General features: G+C 43.3%; 1 long non-coding RNA gene across 1 annotated transcript; it reads left to right on the top strand.

Annotated features, from left to right (window-relative positions):
- The first annotated feature begins 8004 nt into the window (after positions 1-8004).
- LOC127688844 (uncharacterized) lies at positions 8005-19036 on the top strand. Its single transcript, XR_007978769.1, has 3 exons — positions 8005-8228; positions 8323-8444; positions 18768-19036. It is a non-coding gene; the product is annotated as an uncharacterized LOC127688844 (long non-coding RNA).
- Positions 19037-19557: the final 521 nt, after the last annotated feature.

Raw genomic sequence — 19557 nt, forward strand, 5'->3', positions numbered from 1 at the left:
CACAGGGGATAATGATTCTCTAGGTTGATATATTTTCTTGCCCTTGTTTTCCAACATTTTGTAGACTTACTCATTTTATGTATGTGAGTGCTTTGCCTTCCTGTGTGTATATATCCGACATACCTGGTGTGAGTGGAGGCCAGAAGAGGGCCTTGGAACTGAAGTTATAGTCTGAGCTGACAAGCAGGTGCTGGGAACGAAGCCTGTGTCCTCTGCAAAGCAACAAATGTTCTTGAAGACTGATCCATCCCCCTAGCCCCTCAGCTTTTTTTTTTTTTAAGAAGAAATAATAACAAAATAACCTCAGGAAATTTTCTTTGTGCTCTGGATTGTATCTAGAATATTCCCTCTCCATCCACAAAAAAATCTCATTGCGGATCATGAAGGAGTTACAACTCTCACTCATGAGCCGATCTGTATGAGAAACATCCGGCCTATTTCTCATGATTTATGTTCTAAGTCAAAACGTCTAGAAGTTTTATTACTCTGAGATGTGTACAAGTCTGTGTTCTTTTAAAAATATTTTGAAATTGTGTGTGTGCATGTGTGTGTGTGTGTGTATGTGAGTTTACAACTTGCAGGAGTCAGTTCTCTCCTTTCACCACGTGGGGCCTGGGGTTTGAACTCGGGATGTCAGGGTTTGCAGCAGGGACCTTCACTCATTAAGACATCTCACTGGCCCCAAATCTTCTACTCTTTTTTTTGGGGGGGGGGGGCTTTTGGGATTTGTTTTTTAGAGACAGGGTTTCTCTGTATAGCCCTGGCTGTCCTAGAAATCACTCTGTAGACCAGGCTGGTCTCGAACTCAGAAATCCACCTACCTCTGCCTCTCAGAGTGTTGGGATTACAGGCGTGCACCACCACCGCCCGGCTCAAATCTTCTACTCTTAACAGCATTACTTGACATGTCCTTTGTTGACAGCTGTGGTTAGCACAGTAGTTATTGTACACCTACCATGTGCTAGGCCTTGCATTATACTAGGGATGATGCTAGATCACAAACAAGAAGACATAGGCTTTGTCCCCAAGGAAGTACAAACAATTTGGGAGACAGACATATAGAGAGGTAAACAGAACAGTAGTGATTGCCCCACACAAGAGCTGACTGCTTTTAATAACCACAGAAAAGAGATTCTTTTGGGTTTCTATGAAATAATCCACAAGTGCACTCAGTCAGGGCATACTCAGGACAGAAGAGCAAAGCAGGACTGACCTCATATTTTGTGCCAATGTGGGTAGACCCAGTTTCCCAGACTCTGAGAGATAATACACTCCCGTTTTGCAGCAAGGGGAATCAAGGCATGGAGAGATGAATACAGCAAGTTACCCTCATTACAGACCTGTAGTCTAAGACCCCTTGGTATGTCTGAAGCTGTGGGCAGAACCAAACCTAGATACCTTATGTTTTTTTCTGTCCATATACACCTCTCTTAGAGTTTAATTTATAAATTGGTTCAGAAAGAGGTTGATAACAACAAAATAGAACTATTGTGACAATGCACACACACACACACACACACACACACACGCGCACACACACACGTATGCATGCACAAATATGCACCCACCTGCAGGTCCTCACTCTCCATCTGTCTGTCTATCTATTTGTCTATTTCTTCCTCCCTCCTTCTTCCCCCATCCCTCCCTCTCTCTGTCTCTCTCCTTTCATCTCCTATCTCTTCCCATGTGATACCCTGTGCTGTCTTGGGCCTCTATTAGAAATAAGGCAATTCCCAGATGTGGCCTGTTCACGTTGCCCCTCTATCACTGTGAGCCACTTTCCTTTATAATTTACCAAGCTTGTGGTATTACATCAATTGCAGGAGAAAACAGGTTGATACGGGTGTGTAGTTTATGTAGAGGTGGGATGAGTCATGGGCTGGACAAGATGGAACAGAATGGCATGAGATAAGGCACGTGTTTTAGAACACATTGTACTGCTTTATTTCTTGAACATTCTATTGAGTATTTTTGACTGCCCATGATTGTGGGTGACTGAAACAGCAGAGACCACAGGTAAAGAAAGTCCGTATGTTTTGAGTGAAGCAGTTAGTGTTGCTGGGGCGGGAGACTGGTAGCCACGCTCCAGCTCTATTTGAAGCGAGCAGAGTGATCTTGATGCTCTGAATGTTCCTACTGCATCTTGGCATTAGGAGAAGGCCAAGGTCACTCTGGCTTTACTGGGCCTGGACCCACACTGCCTTCACACTGCTGTGACTGAGTGCATGGCAGGAGAAACCTAGTGCAAGGAAGATTTATTTTGGCTCCTGGTTTCAGGGGATTTCAATCCACCATGGCAACAGTGGGAGAGGCATGGCGGAGCAGCTCTGACTGCTAGTAGGAGCGCAAGGCAGCAGCTGCTCACAGAACCCAGAAGCACGGTATAGGGTGATCTTCTTCCACCAGCCAGGCCTGCCTGCTCAAGGCTCTACACTCTTCAAAAAGGTACCAGAGCTGAGGAAAGTTGCTTAAAACATGAGCCTGTATTTCCAGGCACACATAAGCAGGGCCTGGGTTCATTTCAGACTCAAACAGTAATGGTGAGTATCCCAAGAGTGCCTTTTCATCTATGTGACAAGCAGATTCCTCATCCTAAAGTAGGATTCCTCATAGAATTGCTGTGGAGTGTTTGAGCTAGCACTGGCTATAAACTGTTGGCCTTTGTGTTTTCCCTCCGTTAGATACTTCCAAGATGTAGTTCAGAAGCAAAGGATCGTGTGAAAAGACTTAATGGAGGCTGGGCAGTGGTGGTACACGCCTTTAATCACAGCACTTGGGAGGCAGAGGCAGGCAGATTTCTGAGTTCGAGGCCAGCCTGATCTACAGAGTGAGTTCCAGGAGAGCCAGGGCTACACAGAGAAACCCTGTCTCGAAAAACCAAAAAAAAAGGAGAACTTTAGCGTTACAGTTGTGTGGGGCTCAGTTTGGTGCATCAGTAGCTTAGCACAAGTACTTGTTGGGAATTCTAGGGTTCTTTAGGCCACCTCTAGGTTTTCCTAGTGTGAGTTTCTTAGGGTGTATCAGAACAGTATGATGGTACTCATTAACGAACAGTTACACACGCACAGCACTGGTTAAGTGCCGCACCCTACCCAGCACCACAGTTTCCTGGACATCTCATTTCTTTATCACCTTATAACACTGCTGTGGTGAACGTCAAGGACTTAGGTGCCCCAGAGGCTGTCCGTGAGTGGGGATTAGACCCACTTTTCTAGGGTGGCTCCAGGCTCACCTGACTCCAAAAGGGACCTTGCAGACATTAACTTTCCTGATTCCTCTAGTCGTCGTTCTTTACATCCAAGTTTTGCCTGGGCTGTGCATACTTCTGTCTCTCACACCAGGGCCCAGACATCAGTGATGCCTCTAGGGAGCAAATTAATTAACAGCACATCTCAGATGCAAATAGGTTCATTGAGTTATTCTACATTTAAAGAAACAAATCACATTGATTGCCTTTATTGCCAAATCCAAGTGTGCAATCTCACCCTCTCTCTTCTGGGCACAATAATGTTGAGAGAAGGAGGAAGAATGTCATCTTTTGTGGGGCAATCCTTTCCCCCTGGGGCAGCTGAAGGTCTGCCTCAGACACTGTGTTAACCAGAACCATGTCCTGTGCCCTCTTCCAGGAGAGCAGAAAGGCCCTAATTGGTCCTAATGAATGGATTGAGCTGAAGCTAGTGTTGGGTTGGGTTGATCTCTGTGCTCATCCCAGGCACTGTCATAAACTTGCATGCTTATAAAACTACCCTTAATGCAATAGCTTTTTAATCTAGAGTCAACAGCAGTGGGCTAGAAGATTTTGATTTTACCATTTAAATTTCATAAATTCTGCTGCCGTTTGAGGTCCTCTATACCTTTGTTTAACTTGGCACATATAACACGTACACACACTCATAGCAAGCAAGCAAGCAAACAAACAAAATACACCAGAACAGTAAGGATTCCATGCAGTTTCAAAAAAGTAAAACAAAAACAAAAACAAAAAACCCTCCCACCAGTGAGGTAGACGCAGGAACTCAGATGTGGCCCAAGTTCCACTCTGCCGCTCACCAGGTCCACTAAATCACTTTTCCACATCCTTCTCCCAACCAGGATAGATGATTACTACAGAGCTGGCTTCCTCTATAATGAATCCCATGATGCCTTGCTCTGGGCAGGCCTTCCTGGTCTCTATGGCTTCCCTGGCCAACTGACTAAATTGGAGTACAAGAAGAGGCTGAGACAGTACCACCATGGCCTTCTGAATAATAAAACCAAGTCATCCCATCATTTTGCTTTTCCTCAGAGGGAGGAAAATGTTTGTAACACAAGGCCTATCAAGACCTTTCCTGTTGCTGATGTCTCTATTGGAGACTTGGCTGCAGAGGTTAAATGTTTTGGATTACAAAATGTACATTATATGGGGGTCTTCCTATAAATCAACAAGGCAGGTATGTTAAACACAGAAAAACATCTCCAGCTGTTCTCTTACTCATCCTGCTTGTTATTTAACTCAGTCTGGGCCCTAAGGAATATTTTTAGTTGTACTGTCAACAGTTTCAAAACAAAGAAGAAAGTAGGGCTGTCAAATGAGGAGCCCAGCTGGCCCTCTGTTTCGGCTCCCACTGTATATACTTTAATCCTGACACCTGCAAGCTATTTAATCAGGATTTACAATTGAACATGAAGGATGAGGGGTCCGCAGGGCTGTGTTTCTAGTGTTTGGATTGCAAATGACGGAGAAAAACTTTGTTATCGGATGTTGTAGCTATTTGAAGTTGGGTGCCCTCTCACCCACGGGGAACCCAGAATCATTTATCACTCCCCAGAAAAAAAAAAACCAAAAAACTCAACTCAGGCAGACTCTGTCCCTTGCAGCAGAGCATTCTAGAGTAAACACACTCGGGATTTATGAACAACGAGAAAAATAATTTCCAGAGAGCAAATGGCAAGAGGGAGCAGTTTGAAGGGAAATAATGAAACCACAGTCATGGTTAAGAGGCAAAGCAAAACGTAGCATGGGTATTGCTCTACAATCTGGCCGAGGACTATGGGAAAGAGCGGCTCTGAGATGGAGCAAAGCAGAGCGATTTTGCCCAGCACAGCAGATGGAGTTAAAAGTTGCCTAAAAATCAACAAATTATCAAAATGTAATATGAAGATACCGGTTTTAGAGTTTCAAACTTGCCTTAGGAAGAGTACTAACTGTTGCAGAACCCAGTGCTGTTTGCTGAGTTCTAGCTATCACATTTGGGAGAAATGAAGAGTCCCAGCCTCTCCGGGAACTCTAAGCTGTTTGAGAGGAGGAGATGATCCCAATGGAGAAAGTAAGAGTCAGTTAGAAAACTGACTATTCAGTGACTCCCAGAGAAAGTTGGCAACCATTGTCAAGCTGTTGCATAAAACCTTCTGAGAAGTCTTCACTTGAAAAGCAACGGTTCCCAAGACAGTCTTAGCACAAAGGGACCCGGATGACTCCGTGTTCTCTCTGAGAGTCACGTAATTGAGCAAGGCTTGGAGAAAAGCTGGTGTCAGTTCACTTACACTGAAAATTACATTTGTGTCTATATTTTCTACTATATTAATATCCATATGTGGAGATGAAAAATAGAAGAGACTTGACCATCTGGTTTGTGCCAGGGAAGCCATCCATGTCACTGGAGTACACTGGCTAATGCACACTGCCTTGGGATATAGTCTGGGGGCTCATGAAATGATTCTAGTGGGAGTTGGTGGGCATCGGTCTACTGTGTTGGGAAGATGGTCCTGGGGATGGCTTCAGAGACAGGTTAGGGATGGGGCCAAGAGGACTAGGGCTTGGCTGTGGCCTTAGTGGCAAGCTTTATTTCAATACCCTTTCCGCGGCTCAGCACTGCAGCAATTCTGTTCTCCCAGTCTACTCTTTTCCCCCAATATATGTAAGTTGGGACATCATAGGTGAAATAAACCAGACACAGGAAATGAAATGTATGATCTCATTTCTATTTAGAATCTAGGGGCTGGAGCGATGACTCAGCAGTTAAAAGCACTGGCTGATCTTCCAGAGGACTCAGTTTAGTGACCAGCATCCACATCAGGGGACTCACAGCCACCTCAGGGGACCTGACACCCTTTTCTGAACTCTACTGGAAATTGTACTGATAGGCATGCGTGAGCTGTGTGTGCACACGCGTGTGCACATACACAATTAAAATCTTTCCTTAAAATCTTAGATTCTAAAAAAGCATAATTTATATAAAAAAGAATAGAAACAGTTTGCTAAAGCTTGTGGGAAGGGAAAAATGGAGAAATGTTGTTAAACATTAGAATGAGTACCTGGGAATCTAATGTTTAGTGTGGTGACTATAGCTAAACATACTGTACTGTTTACTTGAAGTTTGACAAGATAGCATATTTTTAGTGCCCTCAAAACACACACACACACACACACACACATACATACACACATACACACACACACATACACACACACACACACACACACACACACATACACACACACACACACACCCTAGTCACATACAAACGAATAACTATGAATTAAAGTGAATATGTTGAGTCGTTGATTGGAGTGGTCATTACACATTGTACATATGTATCATTTATACTGTACACCTTGGAGGCCTTTCATTTTTATTGATCAGTTATGATTCAAAAAAGCCTGGAAGGTAAAAACATGAAATTATAGAACTTTAAGATGGAATAGTAAAGTTTAAGACTAGACTTTATTTTCTTTTTTTTAAAAAGATTTATTTATTTTTATTTATATGAGTACACTGTAGCTGTCTTCAGACACACCCAGGAAAGTGCATTGGATCCTGTTACAGATGGTTGTGAGCCACCATGTGGTTCCTGGGAATTGAACTCAGGACCTCTGGAAGAGCAGTCAGTGCTCTTAACCACTGAGCCGTCTCTCTTGCCTAAGACTAAACTTTTCAAAGCAGTTCAAAACAGTTGCTAAAATAAAGTTACTTTTTCTTACTAAAGATTTGCACATAAAAAACTCATAACCACATTGCTCATTAAGGTTTAGAAAGGTGGGAATGGCCAAAAATGTGTAACAAAATGGGATTAAATATTCAAGGAAAATCACGTGATCAAACACTATGCACGCCTTAAAACTGGGATTTAGAACAATATCGACAAATAAAAAACTAAATCTGATATTGTAAAAAATTTAGATTATGAAATGGTGATATTGCCAAATGGTTTTCTTCTATGTTTGCCTGTCTTTGGTGCATTAATGGGGGAAAATGAAGCATATGCTATTTTTACAATCAGAGAAAAAATTACCACGCTTCATGGTTGTGGCTCCCTTGAATGGTTCCTTGTTTCACTTCTTTCATCTATATTTTACAGATTTAGTGCACAGATTTTTACCTCCTTGGCTCAATTTATTTCTGAGTACTTTTATTCTTTCTTAATATCATAAAAATACAAAGGACCATAAGAGTGAAAATGTGTTTTTATTTGATAGCCAATATGTTTAGATACTTGATATGTATAAGTTCTTAGAGCCAATGAGAAGGTGTGGATTTTTGCAACTAAGAAAAAGCAAGTCAGATGGGAGTGTCTATCAAAAACATAAAGATTAAATCCAGGACCAAAGATTTTATCAGTCCCTACTTAGCCTGAATGCCTTTGTTTACGTTATGTTGGTCAAATTTATGTCACTCTGACATAATAGCTGAGGTGACAAAGTTAGTAAAGGAAAAGGTTAATTTGGGTTCATGCTTTCAAAGTTCCAGCCCATGGTTGTTTTCGGCCTCTGGTGGCCCAGTGTGCCACAGAGGGAACACTTGGCAGAGTAGGGCTATTCGCCTCATGGAGGGAGTGATGGAGAGAGAGAGAGAGAGAGAGAGAGAGAGAGAGAGAGAGAGAGAGTTAGAGTTCAAGGATATACTCCAGTGACCCCAACTTCCTTCGACTGGGTCCCACTTCCTTAAGGTTTCATCATTACTTCCCAAAAAGCACTACGAATATAGCATTAGTTGCCTCCTTTTGACCATGTCAGTGTAAGGGGAGGTTCTGGTACTAAGGTCTTGTTCTCCAATTGGTTCTTGATTTGTCAGTAAAGAAAGCCGGAGAGCCAGCTGCTGGGTGGAAGGTACAAGCGGGGCTTCCAGGTCCCTGGAGGAAAAAGGAGACACAAGGAAGGAGAACAGGTTTTTTTCCTGCCATGCTTCGGAGGAAGAAGAATGCAATAAGGTCTCAGAGAGAGCTGTGGCTGTGGCCACCCCTGCATCAGGGTACGTTTGACAGGGGCTAGGTGGGACTAGCTGCTAAGCTGAGGGAAGGTGGGAGGAGAGGTGTTAATAAATTGCTAAGGGCATGCTTTTCCAGGAGGGAGATATCTGTGCCCAGCAATTGTGCCAAGAAGGCAAATTATAAAGGTACAAACTGTGTGTCTTTTATCCACGGATTCAAGGACCTAGTAGCGCAACCACCTCCTGGAGTAAAGGCAGGTAAACCAAAGGGAAGCTGGGAGGGTTAGCAGCACGACTGACCCCGGGCAAAGGTGGTAGTATTTTTAAAAGTATACACAACACTTCCTGTTCAAACAATAGTACCATCTTGGACATAATAATAGAAATAATCTTCCCTCTTACAGGGACTCTATTCTATTCTGTTAGAATTACATGAGCTAACACATGTAGTGTATGGTCAATATGACTAATAATAACTACTGACTTTATTAGTTAAGGTGCTCACAGTATATTTTTAAAGAAAAGGAATGAAAGAAAGAAAAGACAGACCCAGGACTGGAGAGATTGGTTTGTGGTCAAGAGCACATGCTGGTCTTGCAGAGGACCTGAAGTCAGTTCTCAGCACCCATGTTGAGCAACTCACAACTGGCTGTAACTCCAGCTCTTGGGGAACTAATATCTTCTGGTCTCTGAGGGAACCTGCACTCATGTACACAAATTCACACACACACACACACACACACACACACACACCATAAAGAAAAGTTCACAATGCACATGATAACGTTATGTTAAAATACAAGCGCAGGCATACACCTGCAGATGCACATAAACAAAGAGGCAGGGGAAGGTGTGGCTTTAGAGGGCATTGTCTGGTATTGTCTTGGTTGTGGCCTTTGGAAAAATTGTCATGCTTTTTCCTCCATACAATTTTATATTTTCCAGAATGTGTGTAATAACATGCATTGATATTTACACTAATCTTCAAGATGGTCGAAGTTCAAGGGCTCATTTTTAATTAGTTGTTGAATAATGGAGAATGATTATAATTAGTTTTGGGGGGAGGAAAAAGAAGAGGAGGAGGAGAAAGAGGAAGAAGGAGGAAGGAGAGGAAGAAGAGGAACCATTATCTGAGGAAGTGCCTGCAATATCCTTTTTCAGTGTGTGTTTTACTACATTCCCAGGCCTTGAATTGCTTAAGAGAATGTTCAAGATTCCAAGATGCGGGCCGGGATGCCATTCAGTTTGAAAAGCTGTTTCTCTGGGTACCTACTTGGACTTCTGGAGTCATCTAGAGAGTCTTGGAGTCATCTTCAACGGTTGTCGCTCAGTCTCAGAGCTTTTGAGCATGGTTCCTGGGTTGTTTGCACAATTGTGTGGCTCAATCTGTGAATTAGGACTCCTATAGAGTCCTGAACAATCAGCATCCACTTTCTTTAAGCGATGACCGGGAAATGAGATGAGAAGGAGAGGTGCAAGAGAGGCTAGGCTCTCTTCTATGCACCAGGGAGGGAGGTTTCAAGAGTTTTAGTAGTCACATTATTATGCATTTAAGGGAAAGGATGGAACTACTGGGCCTGGCTCCTTTGCAGTAACCTCGTGTGTCCTGGTTAATGCTGTCATAATCCCCCGAGCTTCTAGTTCACCTTTTTTGCTTTCATTCTCCCTCCAACCTTTTGTCCGGGGAGCCTCAGCCTCAGGCAAAGGCTCATCTCTCATGCCTCAGGGAGGATAAGAGCCAGGCAGATCAGCTGCCATCACTCCCAACACCCTCTTGTGACCGTGGCTGCTGCTTCTTCATTCTCTCTATTGCCATGGACAGGACAGGGCTGGTCCTGGATGTTCTGACCAACTGCTTGGGTACATCCAACTTGCTCTTTCTGCTGTCTCTTCTTGCTCAGCATCATTTGCGACATCTCCCAGTCAGGTGTCCCCATTCAACTGTCAGCTATTCTCCCTTTCTTCATAAGCAGCACATTAATGGAGTGTTTGGCACGGCCCATCTTGATCCGCCCCAGATCCATACCTTCTTGTTTCCTGTCTCTAAGCTCAAGCCCAACCAAACCATTTTTGGTGCCGTGAAAACACCAGGCTTTTTTTTTCTCTCCTCTTCCCAGGCCTCCGAACCTGGGGTCTTGGCCCCCTGAAATAGCACAGTCCAGCCATACTGCCTCACAGTCCAGCAGCCCAGGTCTGGAGCATTTCCTCCAGAATCCTTTCCCAAGTCCCTCAGAGCACCAGTGCTTCCCAGCCCCCGCTAATCTCACTGCCTAACAGTTTCTAGCTCCCCCTCCTCTGGACCATAAGCTCTCAAGGGAACTGTACATCTTACTTATTGGACCTGGAAGATAGTTGTCAGTTCAAAAGATTGGTCCATACTTCTATCTTAAATTCCTGCTGTTACGTATACCCTGATCACCCACACCCAAAACTTTTGCACGCCTTCCCTATCAGCATCCTTGTGTTACTTCCATCCAGATGCACAATGAATGTAAAACACCATGTCCTTTCCTGTCACGCATGGCCTCCCAGGATCACCTCTCCAGAGTCTGTGGTGTTCTCAATTTTGATATCTGCCCCATGACTTCCCTTTCTCAGAATCCCTTTCCTTCTTCTTTTCCTTACCTGACCTTCACCACCTGTCGTTTCTTTGGTTTCCTTGCTTCTTCCCCATGGCCCTTCTTTCTAAACATCCTCATCTTCTGTGACATGAAGGCGATGCCACATCATTTCCTCTTCTCCCGCCATCACCAAGAGCCTCTAATTAGAGGTAATTAATGAACCACTCAAGTCTGGTGAATTCTGCTCTCAAATATCATGTTCCTCCCAAACTCCTATTTTGCGAAGGTCTGCATCACTCTAGTTTTGATCCCTGACTAATGTCATCTTCTTGAAGTTGGTCCTACCCTGCTATCTGTATCTTTCCACTGTTCTCATCAAATGTCCACTGTTGCCTGTTGCTCTTTAATAAAGGCTCAGGAAGAAGCCATGTCTCCCCTCGGCCCACTGAGACCAACTTTGTCAGCCATTTCCCAACACCTGAATCCTTCTTGGTCTTATATTGTTCTTTCCTGCCAACCCAGCTCTGCTTCACCCTGGACTGCTCTTTCTCACCACTTCGTATCTCCATAGATAGCTCTGACCAAGTGTCCACCCTCACTCACTCTAAATGTTAGTTACTTGAGGACGTCTCAGTGGTTAGAGCTCTGATGGCTGCGCTTCCAGAGGACCAGGATTCAATTTTCAGTACTTGCAAGGAGAATCACAACTGTCTGTAACTCCAGTTTTAGGGGATCTCATGGCCTCTTCTGGCCTCCATTAGCACTAGGCACACACGTGGTTCAAAGACACACATGCAGGGAAAAGCCATCCCCACCCCAGCCCCCACCAATAACTGTTACTTCTCCCAGGGAGCCTTCCTCCGTATTGTGCCTCTGGGCTCTGGGTACTCAGGCTCTGTTTTATGTCACATCCTGTTGCCCTAACAAGTTAAGCTCTAAAGTCTCAGGAGCTCAGCCCAGTTATTTCCTGCTCCTATGACAGCCTGCTGCATGTCAAGATGCGCTCTCTCCTACTCCGTATTCTCCAGTGGTGACGAGAGATCCCAGCTGTGGGCCCCAGAATTCTCTTCTTCTAGTACCCAGCAGGAGGAAGGCCTGGAGAACAGAAGCCACCATCGGCTGCCACCTCTTTTCTATTCCCACTGCTTAGTGGAAGCGCAGAGGAGTTGGGGAAGCCCAGCTCAGGGCCAGCTCAGCCCAGCTCAGGGTCAGCACTGCTTTGCCAGCACACTTCTCCAGCCAGGTAACACCCGTTCCAGTCTGGAATGTCTGAGTGTTAACACTGAAAAGCCTCATGGCTCAGGAAAACTATCACTGCAGAAAAGCAAACTTGGCCACCATCTTCCTAGTCTCTCTCCTACCCATCTTTTAAAAGGTTATACCTGTTTGAGTACACAGAATGTAGGAATCCAATGACTTCCAGGAAATAGATACAAAACATAAGAATTTTTATGGATCCTGGGGAGTCAGGGACATGAGAGTGGGTGATTTGGGGTTTCTCTCTTAAAGTTAGAAGCAGGGAGCTTTGTGTATTCTCAAACTCAGAATAGTTTTAAGTACCAAGACTTAGTCTGCCCAGGTCTTGAAGAAACATGGTCATTCTCTATAAAGCCCTGGGTCAATGGCTTGAGCCCATCGTGGGAAACTTTCCTCTCCAATGCTATTCCAAGAGACTTTCACTTAAGGGTAATTTGAAGGAAGAACACCAGCAGCACATCATATGTGAAGCCACGGAGAGACCCACCCACCTAGATGCTCCCACACAGCCAGGCAAACCAGTTGGTATTGACACCCCAGCCCTCTGAGTTCAAAGCAAGAGCCACCCCAGAGTTTCCACCATCCAAGGAGGACCTTGCTTTTCTCTTTTGAAGTGCTTCCTTTGAAGGTCAAGGTAGAGAGGCCATGTTGACTCAAGAATTTGCTAGTGAAGGAGGTGGCCTCTGCTCCATCCCACATTTGTAATGTTCACATGAGGTTAAGAAAACAAATGGCTGTGACCGTCATGTGGGAGCCAGGCCCAGCCTTCCTTCCCAACATGTCCCCAACACAGGGACAGTTCTCGAGGATCAGGTGGGACTCAGGCTAAGGGAAAAAAAAAGAAACCTCCAAACCCATCACATCTCTGAGTTTATTCAAGACTCTTTAGTTCCTCTCATCATTCAGTAAGAGCTAGTGGCCAGTTTTGGCTGCTGCTTGCCAATAGTACAGACTGGACTTGAAGGTGGAAAACCTGGATCCAAGTCTCTTATTTCACAGGCAAGTGTTGCAGCTAATTCTCTTTCTCCTGCCACTCAATAATCCCTTCAAAGAATTTGGTTTACATAACTACTGATCTTGAGGCAGAGTCTCAGGTATCCTAGGTTGCCTGAAAACTTCCTATGGAGCTGATAACCATACATTTTCATCCTCCTGCCTCTGCCTCCGAATGCTATTGCCCTACCACTCCTGGTGGATGGAACCCAGGACTTTGAAATCTTGAATTTTCCAGGAAGCACACTACCAACTGCACGGCATTACCAGCCCCAGAGAATTTGTTAAAACAAGCTGAAGATGTTGGGTGATCTTTTGGAAATGGAGCCAGTGGGTGGGACCTGAAGCTGAATTTGATGAGGGAGATGACAAGGGAACTCAGCAAATTCAGAAAAATATGTGACAATACAGAAAACAGCATTTGGACATTGAAATGTGTGTGTGTGTGTGTGTGTGTGTGTGTGTGCATTTTAATATTTCTGGTACCTAATACCTATTTAGGAATATAGTAATTACCGAGTTCAGTAGTTAGAGAATAAGGGGTGTTCTCTTCGTACACTCTCTACTCCATCCACACACTAGAACTGATGCCATCACAGATTGAATTTGGGAGTTTTCTGTTTGATCCAATGGATTGCCTGAAAAAGTGTAAAAAAAAAAAAGCAAAACAAAACAAAACAAAAAATACCAAACTCTAAGGAATTTTGACCAGCATTTTGTTTTGCAATGGATGCAGGTAGCGTACCCTTCCACATCACCCTCTCACTAATTAGGTCACTCTGGGTATTTGGAATGGATGTTGCATATGCCAGCCACCAAATGGCCTGCCTCAGAGCCCCAAAGGGTCATCTGTTTGGATAAAGTCCCTCAGGCCTCTCTGTTGTTGTTTATCTCAAGTTCTGAGTCAGGAGGCTTCGTCCATCTTACTTCTGTCCCTGCAAGGAAATGCCACCCAGAGAGCAGGGAGATCAACAACAGGGGGTGCCAGACAGGCAAGAAAGACTGTGGTGCTTTGAAGGGGTAAGGGCGGGCACTCGGAGGGCTAACAGAGTGACTTCCATGACCTCAGTCAGAGTTTATGTGTAACTATGACTCTGAATAAACACATACTATAAGCACAGGTGTACATATGTATAAACCAAATCTATCTATCTATCTATCTATCTATCTATCTATCATCCATATATCTATTATATCTATCATATCTATTATTTATCTATTGTATCTGTCATACCAATCACCTATTATTTCTACCTATTTATCTATTATTTATTCTATTTATCATCTATCATATCTATCTACTTTCCTATCATCTATCTACCTATTATCTATGTATCCATCACCTATGTAATCTATCTGCACATCTATATAAAATCTATTATCTACCATCTATCTAATTATTATCTATCTACCTATCTATCATCTATCTCTTGATTTACCATCTATCCGTATCTATCATTGTTATCCCTATCATCAATCTCTATCATCTCTCTCTTTCTCTCTCTCTCTCTCATCTACCTTCTATTCTATTTCCTATCATCTATTTATGACTATATCACTTATCTGCCTACCTACCTATCACCAATCTTACTTAAGTTCCTCTATCTGCTCTATCTGGGGATTCTTCTATAAAGCTTATAATGTATGTTTTGATAGCTATCTTACTGTGGGGAGAGAGGAGGCAGCTTTCTCTATATTTGTAGCATTTAGTACCCTTCAAAACACCTCATTCACTACTTATTACTAAAACTCTCTAACAGGGATGGAAATACTCTTAGTGAGACTAAGTGAGCAAACCTAGATCATTTTGGGAGGTGTACCCTTTCTCACCAAGGAATCTACCAGGCCGAGCCAGATTGAATACCTCTCCAATCCCTTGGTGGTCTGGATCATAGAGGAGGGTCAAGAATGCCCTTTGTCCCCTTCCTCCAGATGTCCTCTTGGGAGGGAGGTGGGCTTGTCACCCTGCAGCCTTTCGGGCCACCATGTGAATGAAGGCCCCTGCAGAATTCTGAAGAAGCTGTCAGGGGAGGGCCACTGAAACCCACGCATGGACCTGAGGCATGCCAGTGATGTGTCCACCATTTGGTTGCCTCGAGAAATGTTGGTTCAGCTGCTTTGGGAGGGATGGGAATGAGATCTGGGGACACCGGCCCAGAAGCCCAGGGTGTCTCTGGGGCATGATGTGAAGCTGTAGTTAAGTAGGGAGATTGAGGTGCAACTGTTTTGTGGGAGATAAGCACATAGGTGTCTCAGCAATCTGGGAAAGTTCAGCCATGATAGGATGTCGTTACTTAAACTCTCAGTGGTAAAAAGAAGGATTTGTGAGTTATTTATATTCCTTTCCTGTAGAATATTTCCCACACTGCAATCAGAAACAAGCCAAGGATCATGTGTGTGTGTGTGTGTGTGTGTGTGTGTGTGTGTGTGAGAGAGAGAGAGAGAGAGAGAGAGAGAGAGAGAGAGAGAGAGAGAGCACTTTATTCAATCTCCAGAGGGTCAGATGTTAAAAGATCCTTCTTTAGGAAATCAAATACTGGGTGAGCCCCCCCTTTCTACTTTTCTGGATTAGTTTTTGTGTTATGAAAACTGGTGTTCTTTCAGAATGCTTTAATTATATTTATAAAGATATTCTCATATATGTTTCTTTAGCCATACAATAAAGTGTGTATTTGTCCTTAGTGTCAACACCTTCCATCTTCAGCCATTATCTTGTCACTAAACATGTGCTTCTTGGTGAGACACAAATCCATCTCCAGACCAGAAGGACCACTCACCTCCCCTCTTCATCCCCACAGAGCACCGTCACAGCCATGTCTTCACCTGGGCTGTTCTGCACAGGGCTTTCTGGTTACTCTGTGTCCCTGGCTAATGTTTTTCTCGTCCTTTAAGATTCGGCACAAGCACTGGTCTCCCTGTTGATATCTACTCAGACCCTGTTGCTCTCACAAAAGGCAGGGACACTCTGTGAACAGCATGAACAAGGAATCCTGAACAGGGTTCACCACTCAGGCTCTGATATGACTCATGTCAGGGGCAACTTGGATACAAATGGTCCAACAGAGGCACGCTGTGCATCTTCCTGTGGGAAAGTTGGGGCAGTTTATAATAACCATAGCAATTATAGTCTTGCATCAGGCTTACAGTTTAAAAATGCTTTCCCTAACTGTATTGTATCTGATGCCCAAAAAAGACCCTGAGCTGTGCAAAGTATAAGCTACATCAAGGTCTTTTAGAGATAGACCCTAGAGAGAGCGGGGGACTTGTTCATAGACACACAGTTAATCAAGAGCCAGGGTCAAACTCCACATCCTTTGCTGTCTCACATGTAGAAGGCTTTACCTGAAAGAGCCTTTGCGATAAGCCACAGTGCAGAGAGCCTAGTGACATATTCCAAGTTGACGCCTATCTTGAGTTTGCATGCCGCACGGCTCCCATCCCCCTGCGTGCACCCCTCATCACCCGTTTCTTGGGCACTTTGCCCAGAAACATCTCTTGCTAATGAATTCTTCATGCCAAGCTTTGCGCTCAGTTTTGCATATGGAAATAATCTTGTGTGGCAGCTCTCACATTCCCCGATGACAAAGGATGGAAGCGGTGGTAACAGCATTAGCTGAGTAGCCCACGTACAGTCTCACGGAAAGTCACATCACTGGACTTCAAATCCAGTTGTTTGAATCCTCCCACATTATAGTAATCAAAAAACCAGACTTTGTATAGATTCTAATCACTGACTTGATTTCTTGATGGCCTTTCAAAGTCAGCACTGAGGCTCCTTTGATATGCGAATACCTTCAGTACCATCCTCACCTTGGGCTATATGTTACCAGTCTGTGGCCAGGTAGCCTATTATGGTGGGAGTATGAATTTAAGCAAAATCATCCACCTTGTGGTGGGAAGTGAAAGGGAGGAAGAGGAAGGGACCAGGATGTTGCAAGATATTTCCTATCCATTCACATGGAGGCAGTGAGAGGCCAGTGTTTGGAGGGGGGAGGAGGAGGAGCTAAGGAGAGGGAGGAAGAGAGGACCGGATGAGGGCAGAAAAGGAGATGCAGATATCCAGATGGCTTCAGACGTATTTCTGGTGTTTTGGAGAGGTTAGAAAAATTGGGATAAGACCTTTATCATTGTTAATTAACGTTTTATAATTGGGAGTTTTATATACATAAAGATTTTGGTTAACTATTTAAGTTTAAGAGTCATGCTTTACCAGGTATTTGGGTGCAGAGTGGGAGCACGGGATTCCCACTATTTACAGAATCTATGGAGGAGAGGAGACACAGTTGGGATGCTGTGAGAGAGCGAGACCTGGGGAAGAGGCCTGGTAGGGTGGTCATTATTAATTATTTCCCACTACACCAGGATGCCACACTCCCCTATGAGGACATATCCCCAGTGATTAGGGACCTCCCACAAGGGCACAAATCTCAAAGGTTCTGGTGTTCTCAGTAGTTTCAAACCTTCAGCACCGAGGGCTTTAGGGGGCTATCCAAGAGTCAAATCAAATCAATGGGTGTATCAAGAGACTGCCCCCTTTTAAAGTGGGTCTTGCTGAAATTCAGCAAATAGAGGAGAAAAAAATTCTCCATCCTTATTCATTATGGTGGCAGATGTATTTGGTACCCAGAAATGGTTTTAGTTAAAAACAAACAGATCAACAAAACCTGTGATTCCCATATGAATATAAAGCACGATAGTTTATAACCAGACACAAAAAGGACTCCAGGGAGAGACATCATGGACAGATACAGCAAGGTTCAGAGGGGACCTGAGGACAATTCTGAAGGATTCAACCCCTCTGCCTCTGTTATCACCTGTGCTCATGTGAGGGAGTGTGTGTGGACACACACACACACACACACACACACACATCCATGTACACACAAACACATATACAAATCCACACACACATGCACACATATCCATATATCCATACACATACAAGTACACATACACATCAATAAAATCAAATAAATCATCTTAAAAAAGGCTGTATATGCTACTTGAAACAATCAAATGTTTTGAATTTTTGTTTGATTGCAAAATATACACTGAATAAAAGAATTAATTCTTAAACATTGAAGTCATAATAAAATAGATGAAAATATAGCAAATTCTTGGTCTTGATTTTGTTTTATTTCTTTTCCTTCTCTTATGAAATTTCTTATACAATTAATGTTGGTTATGAAAATAACCACTTGGATGTAATACACGCAAACAATTTTTGGCCTGTGCTCAAGAGAAGGTTTTGCAGCCCAAAGGTGGTAAAAGAAAGCACGTCTAAAAAAAATAAAAAATATTTTATTATGCGAAAAATTTAAACATAGTATACAGGAAGAAACTAAGAGACAACTTAGAGAAAACTGTTATAATAAATGATATAGGTTTAATGTCCTTAATCTGTTAAAAAATTCTTTAAAAAAATCAGAATCACCAAAGAAAAATGATCTAAAGAAAAAAAAAACCTTTAAAAAGCCCACAGAGATGATGAAAGTCTTCTCAGCCTCATGAGCAATCCAAGAAACACAAAGCCAAACAGCAGGGCACCATTTTAAATTTATCAATTGTCATGATTAAAAAAAAAAACCCGACAAAGCCACAGTACTCCCAGGACTCACAGGGTCCTGTGACAGTCAGACAAATTCTGATGGGGCGGTGGGGTAAACTCTATCCTTCTGGGAAGCTAGACAACAACGCATACCCAGAGTCTTGTATCTTTGTTTTCTCTGACACACAATCGCACCTTCAACATTTTCCTCTTTATACACAGAAGGAGGCGACTCAGCCAGACCCACCCGTGGCCACGAATGGACAGCAGAATTCGGAATCTACATGGAAGATTGTGCTAACATGCACCGTTTTTGCAATCGGATTAAAAACTCCCTTTTCTTGTTTTATTTTTATTTATGTGTGTGTGTCTGTGGGTGTGTGCTCATGAATGCAAGTGCCCAAAGAAGTCAAAAGAGGGCTTGGCCCTGGAGTTACAGGGCTTGTAAGCTGCCTTACATGTGAGCACCCCCAAGTACACGGTCTTAACCTCTGAACCATCTAAAAATGGCTTCAGCCCTCGAAAATTCTACTTATTACATCTAACTATTTTAGAAGAGAAAGAGCAAAGAAAGTTAAATCCCAAGTATTGATGTGTAGTAAATGCTTTTATTCATTTAAAACTATTTTCATCCTAATGGTTATCTTTATAACCAATGTTAATTTCATAAGAAATTTCAAAAGAAAGAGAAGGAAAAGAAATGAAAAGGAACTAAGAGCGGGGATTAATATCTACGAAAACCTCATATCTATGAAAGCATTAGAAAGATCAGATGTCTGGGAAAGAGAACATGATTTCCTCACGGGTCACTAACCTTGTAGTATTAATTGTTTTGTGTTTGACTTTGCCAACAGAGAGAATAGTTAATGCAAGTTAAACGAAGTCAAGGCACCAATTCATGAGTAAAATTAAATTAAAAACTTAAAATGATTTCTGGTGTGGAATAGGGCAGAGTGAAATTAGTCATACGCATAAGAGCCCAAGCAGTGGAAATTGATTAAATTCTCTACAA

This window comes from Apodemus sylvaticus, chromosome 7 (assembly GCF_947179515.1).
Source record: "Apodemus sylvaticus chromosome 7, mApoSyl1.1, whole genome shotgun sequence".
Classification (NCBI taxonomy): domain Eukaryota; kingdom Metazoa; phylum Chordata; class Mammalia; order Rodentia; family Muridae; genus Apodemus; species Apodemus sylvaticus.